Source organism: Microtus ochrogaster, chromosome 22 (assembly GCF_000317375.1).
Source record: "Microtus ochrogaster isolate Prairie Vole_2 chromosome 22, MicOch1.0, whole genome shotgun sequence".
NCBI lineage: Eukaryota > Metazoa > Chordata > Mammalia > Rodentia > Cricetidae > Microtus > Microtus ochrogaster.
The window spans coordinates 25212418-25218837 of NC_022023.1; positions in this window are offsets into that span (position 1 = coordinate 25212418).

The following is a 6420-nucleotide window of genomic DNA, read 5'->3' on the forward strand; positions in this document are numbered from 1 at the left end:
TATAATTATTGATTTAAGAGATTGTTTCTTCACTATACATTTACAAAAAAGATACAGAAAAATTGCCCTTACAGTGCCTATCTATACGAATTCTCAGACTGCTAACAGATATGAATAGAAGATTCTTCTCCCACAGGAAATGTTAAATAGCCCTACCCTGTGCCAATATTTTATAAGTCAGCCATTGGAAATGATATGTAAGCAATTTCCTCAATATATAGTTTACCATTACATGGATGACATTTTACTATCTGATTCACATGTTGATACTTTAGGAATAATGTTTGAAGAAGAAAAATTTGCCTTGTTGGGGACTACAAATTGCCCCTGAAAAAATACAAAGAGGAGATTCTGTTAATCATTTAGGCTATAAAATAGGTTTACAAAAAATAGACTCCAAGAGAGTACAAATTAGGAGAGATCAATTGCAGACTTTTAATGACTTTCAAAAATTGCTAGGAGACATTTATGTACAGACCGCTATTGGAATAAAACTTGATGAACTGAGAAATTTTTTTCAAAGCCTTAAAGGGTGGCAATGACTTAAATAGTCCCAGAAAATTATCAGCTGAAGCTGGGAGAGAATTGGCTTTGGTTGAAGAGAAATTACAGAACTTACATTGAATTATGTGGATCTACAGCTTTACTGCATTCTGTACACATAAGCCTGCAAGCATTCCTCTACAGGAATTTTGATGCAGAGGGAAGATAATATCTTATAATGGATCCTTTTACCACACAAACAGAGTAAAAAATTAAAAAATTATGTGAAAAGATCTCTAAATTAATTATAAAAGGAAAATTGAGATTTTGTTAACTAGCAGGAATAGAGCCAGCTGAAATTGAAGTGCCTTTTACTAATGATGAAATTGACAAATAATGGGCAGAGAGTGAACCTTGGCAAAGAGTTTGAGTAATTTTGGGGGAGATATTAATAATAAATATCCCCAAAGCAAGGGAATTCAAATTATAAAGAGAACTAAATGCATCCTTCCTTTCGTTTTACAGGAAACACCAATGTTTAGAGCCCATACATTCTATATTGATGTATTTATTGCCTATATATTGTATTTAGTTATTGTACTTATTATATTTAGTTATTATTGTATCTATTGTATGTCATTTTTCTTTTATTGGTTATAGTCTTTTATTTTAGACAAAAAGGGGAAACGTAGTGATATTTTGTATTTATTTATTTATTTTGATTTTTCAAGGCAGAGTTTCTCCATAACTTTTTGGTTCCTGTCCTGGAACTAGCTCTTGTAGACCAGGCTGGCCTCAAACTCACAGAGATCTGCCTGCCTCTGCCTCCCGAGTGCTGGGATTAAAGGCGTGCGCCACCACCGCCCGGCTTGATATTTTATTTTTAATCTAACAAACAGAGCTTTCCTGAAGATCAGAGTGCAGAGCTAAACCACTAATTATCCATAGAGGCCAGGCAGTGGTGGTACACACTTTCAATCCCAGCACTCAGGAGACAGAGGCAGATGGATCTCTAAATTTAAACCCACTCCAAGCTACACAAGATTGAATCTGTCTGTCTAAAGGAGAAACAGAGCTCACGCAAAGGTGATCCCAGCACTTGGGTTCACTTGCCTTTAATCCCAGCACCAGGGAGGTGGAGACAGGACTGATATGACCAGGTAGAGAGAGGCATGTAAGGCGGGAGCTCAGATGTAATATGAGGATTCAGTCTCAGGTTGCAGTCTGAGGTGTTGTAGAGACAGCAGCAGTCTGAGGATTTGTAGGGACAGGATCGCCCATTGCGTCTGAGCATTGGTAGATGTAAGAACTCTCTAGTGGCTTAATGCTCTGCTTCTCTGAGCTTTCGGCATTAACCCCCATATCTGACCCAGGTTTTATTACTAAGACCAATTAGAACTCGTGTGACATGCCTTCTCGTTTCACACTTTATCGTCAATGACTGCAATAAACCTGAAAACAGATAGTGGGAGGGGGCTAGTCCACTTCGTGAATATTTGATCATTTACATTTTCTTTATATGAATTATTTTTTTGGAATGAATTTCAATCAATATTTAGCTAACTTGTTTCCTAATTCCATTAGATAATATTTTAGTTGATCGATAAGATATTTCTTTAAAGTCTACTCATGTCTTAAAATCTTACTCTAGGGATTGGAGAGGCGACTCAGAAGTTAAGGGCGCTGCCTGCCCTTCCAAAGGACCTGGGTTGGATTCCCAGCACCCACATGGCAGCCCAGAACCATCTGTAACACTGGTCACAGATGATTCAATGCCCTCTTCTAGCTCCTGAGGGCACCAGGCACACACAGTGCATGGACATAAACACAGGCAAAGCACCCATACACATAAGACTATAGTTTTTAATAAAAGCCATTATGAACTGAGTTGTGTGCCATATAGGGAGGGGAGCAGAGGGAGGCTTGCAGAGAGCCTTTCAGTGCTGGAAGAGCAGAGGGAGGCTTGCAGAGACCCTCTCAGTGCTCCTTATATAGTGAGCAGAGCAGAGGGAGGCTTGCAGAGACCCTTTCAGTGCTAGAAGAGCAGACGGAGGCTTGCAGAGACCCTTTCAGTGCTAGAAGAGCAGACGGAGGCTTGCAGAGACCCTCTCAGAGCTCCTTATATAGTGAGCAGAGCAGAGGGAGGCTTGCAGAGACCCCGTCAGCCCCTTAGCAGGGCCACAGCTTCTGTTGTCTGCACACATTTTGCACTTACCTAACCTGTGATTGCCACATTACGGGAGCTGCTGAGTGAAGCCTGGGAGCTTGGTGACCCAGTGCAGGTCGTGGTGTGGTTGGCTGGCGCTTGAGTATCACCACCACTGAGAGCAGACGGAGCCAGCTGTCTCCAAATGCTTGGGTGTGAGCCTACTATTTCTTTAGCCACCACCCTGCCAGCTATCCCTGGGATGGAGGTGTGGGTTATGTTGAGTTTGCGAAGGTCTGGGTGAGAAAAAAAAAAAAAAGAGTTCCATTCATCTTCCAGTTTTCCACTAAGTTTAAGTGAGAATTCTAGGTTGTGAGTCTTCTATGTGCCTAATAGAGCCCTTGGAAGAGCTGAAGGAACCAAGTGGAGAGCTACTAAGCCTGCACCAGCTTGCTTCAATACAACCCTGGCTGCTTCCTTAAAAGTGGGAAATCCAGCACAATTGCCAACAGCAGGAGGTCAGGATGGTAGCATTACCGGACTCTTGCGGGCAAACCCTTCATGTATTGATGGCCTGAAGGGTAGAAAGGAGAACTTTGAATGACAGTTAAACTATGTAGACTAGCGTCTTGACTTGAATGCTTTTACTACGTGACTTGAGTAAGCAAAGGTTTATATATTGCTCGAGAGTAGGGGTGAAGCCTCTGGGTATACAAAGGCTTCCAGAAAGAAAGCAATCAGCGCTCTGACACCTGCCGCCAGTGGTGGAATTCCACGGAGCAAGAAAGGGATTGGAGAGAATCAGAACTCCTTAGGAGGGATTTCTGCGTCTGATTGCCACTTAGGCATAGAATGGACCATAGATCAGGGATCATGTTAGTAGGCCCTCTTCAGACACATCTCACCTCCCCTATGTTCCCTTTCTCTGTTTCTGTCACTCTGTCTCTCCCTCTATGTGTGTGTGTGTGTGTGTGTGCGCGCGTGCATGCTCTGTAATTATGTATGTGTGTATGTGTCTCTATGTGTGTGGGTGCAGGTTTGTATGTGCCTCTTCGAGTATATGCATGCACGCATGCTTACATGTATGTATGCGCATGTTTGGTAAAGATAGATTCAAACCAAAAAAAAAACCCTCAGTGGGTTACAACGTGTTTAAAAATATGCATGCACTTGAGAGAGAAAAGAGAGGGTATAAACAGTCATAAAAAGAAATACATAGTTTTAAAATAATAAGGGCCTTAAAAGGGAATAAAATAATATAAAAAAAGCCATGTACATCCACATAAGACCTAAAAAGCTTTAAAAAGGAGATGAACTGCCATGTTAACAAGGTACTGCCACATGGTGGAGTGTGAGGAATATGGAATAACTTAAAACTTAAGAACTGTTAATAACAAGCCTGAGTTATCGGATGAACATTTATAATTAATAAGACTCCCTTGTGGTTATTTGGGGAGCGGCTGCCAGGACAGAAACTACCGCCTATAGTGAGGGGCAAAAGTCAGTGCTGAGTGTGTCTTCAATCCCTCTCCATCTCTATTTGGTTGAGCTAAGCAGGAGGCCCCAGGATTCCTCTGTCTCTGCTCTTCAGTGCTGAGATTCCAGATGTGCACCGTGTGGAGTCTGGGGAACCAACTGCAAGCTCTCATGCTTGTGTGGCAAACGCTCTACCTACTGAGCCACCGCCTCCCCTTACCCCTTATCGCCTCTTTTTCTTCCTCCCCCCACTCCTTATCAATTCTTCTTGTTGCTGGGAAGAACATGAGTTGATACTTCTTTTACTTCTACATTTTAAATTTCTTTGCTAAGATTGCGTTCAAATTTAAAAACGCTGTCATATCCTAAAAGTGACGTGGAATTGTAGTTGATGTGGAACTTATTCTTTATGAGGCAGAGTTTTTGTTTTTGTTGTTTTTTTTAATCATACAAGAGAGAAGCTAGACACCGGGTGTTTTTCCTTGAAGCAGGGCACTTAAAGCGTTGGGAAAGACCACATTTACACTTGCGACGTTAATGAAATTAGAAGTAATAGCTGGGCACGGCACAATGCTGCCTCTTACCTGTAGGTTTTCCTTTCAGCTTCAGTTTATCATAGTCAGCTGTGGCCTGGAAATGTTAAATGGGAAATTCCAGAACTAAGAGCATCCGTGTTTTAAACTGCACACCATTGTCGCAAGCGCGATGAAATCTCATGGCACCCAGTTCCTTCCTAGGTGTGATCATCTCTTGGCCCAGCATATCCATGTTTTGTATATTACTCACACATTAATCATAGAAGGTTGTCAGATCAGCTTGTCATATCCTGGTGTTTGAGTTTAAATAAAACTTTATTTTGTTCAGTGATAGCCCTGTAAGAGCAGGGATGCTGGACGGTTTGACACACCAAAGAGAAGTAGTAAATTCTTCTTTTAGGTAAAAATTTTTGTCTGGATGGAAAGAACCCAGTCCTGGTGTCTCTAAGATTTGTTTTACAGTAAAAAAAAAAACAAAAAAAACAAAAACAAACAAAAAAAAAAAAAAAAAAAAAAAAAAAAAAAAAAAAAAAAAAAAAAAAAAAAAAAAAAAAAAAAACAAATCTTCTATCTGTAGCATAGTAAGAAGAAAAGAAACCCAGCTGGTTTTGCTATTGTATTTCAAATTGCAAAAGTTAACAGCTGCGATCATAAGGAGAACTCAGCTAAATTCAAAAGCATTAAATTATGAGTTAATATTCTGCAGCTTCAGGCAGGACATGGAAAGATCCCCCTGCCCAAGGACAAGGGGGACTAGATTGTTAGGAATTTACCAGACGGTAATCTTTGTTCTGCATTAATTTATTTAACTCTTATAATGAGCCTGTAAGGCAGACACTATTAATAGTTTATGAATGGGCTAGCTGAGGCTCAGAGGAGAGGTTAAAGGCAAAACTTTCAAAGGGGCAAATGATAAACATCAGCCAAATTCTTCTCGGCCATTAAGGTTCTCTGCTGGGATTCAGACTGGTATAGTTAGCTATAAAACCTGGGTTAATTTACCACCCAATCTGGCCTCCCAGACAGACCAGGACGGCCAAGTATCCACCCAGGAAACAGGGGCCAATACAAGGCAGACAGGATAAAATGCTTCACTGAATGCCGAGGGGGCAGAATACCGAGGGGTACAGATAGGAAACACTAGGCTATGGCACGGATGGAACAGCCTGGCAAAAGCTTTGGGTTGTGTTCTGTCTTGTCTGCGGTTACACCATGGCTCACTGATCCGGGTGCTCAGCCGTCTCTCTTGCCTTGAAGATGGAAAGAGCCACATGAATGCGACCTTTATCCACTCCCAAGCCCACCTGCCTACCCAGTCTGAGGGAAGACCTAGAAATCAGTCCCCGGTTCCCACAGGAGTCGGCAGCAATTGCGAGAACGCCTTCTTCTCCACGTGGGATCTCTCTTGGTTCTCTCAAAGATGTGCCCCTGTTGAGACTGTAGTTGCCCCTTCTCCCCGTAAAAATGGCTCAGAAATGCCTGTCTGGTGACAGTTCTTCCTAGTCTTCACCCTTGGTACCCTCCACACAGTGGTTGACCTTGTCAGTATCTCTCTGACTGCAGCTTTAAAGTCGATATTTTTAAAAAGCCCGCCGGTTTTCTTTTAAAATCTTTGATGCTTAAAATCTTTTCCTTCAATAGCATTAGTGTTTGTGAGGGAGAGAATAGATACATGGTACCAAGGGCAAAGGTTAGGGTTCAGGAGTTTCACCTGCCTAACGTGTGAGGCCTGGGTTTGACTCTCTCTCTCTCTCTCTCTCTCTCTCTCTCTCTCTCTCT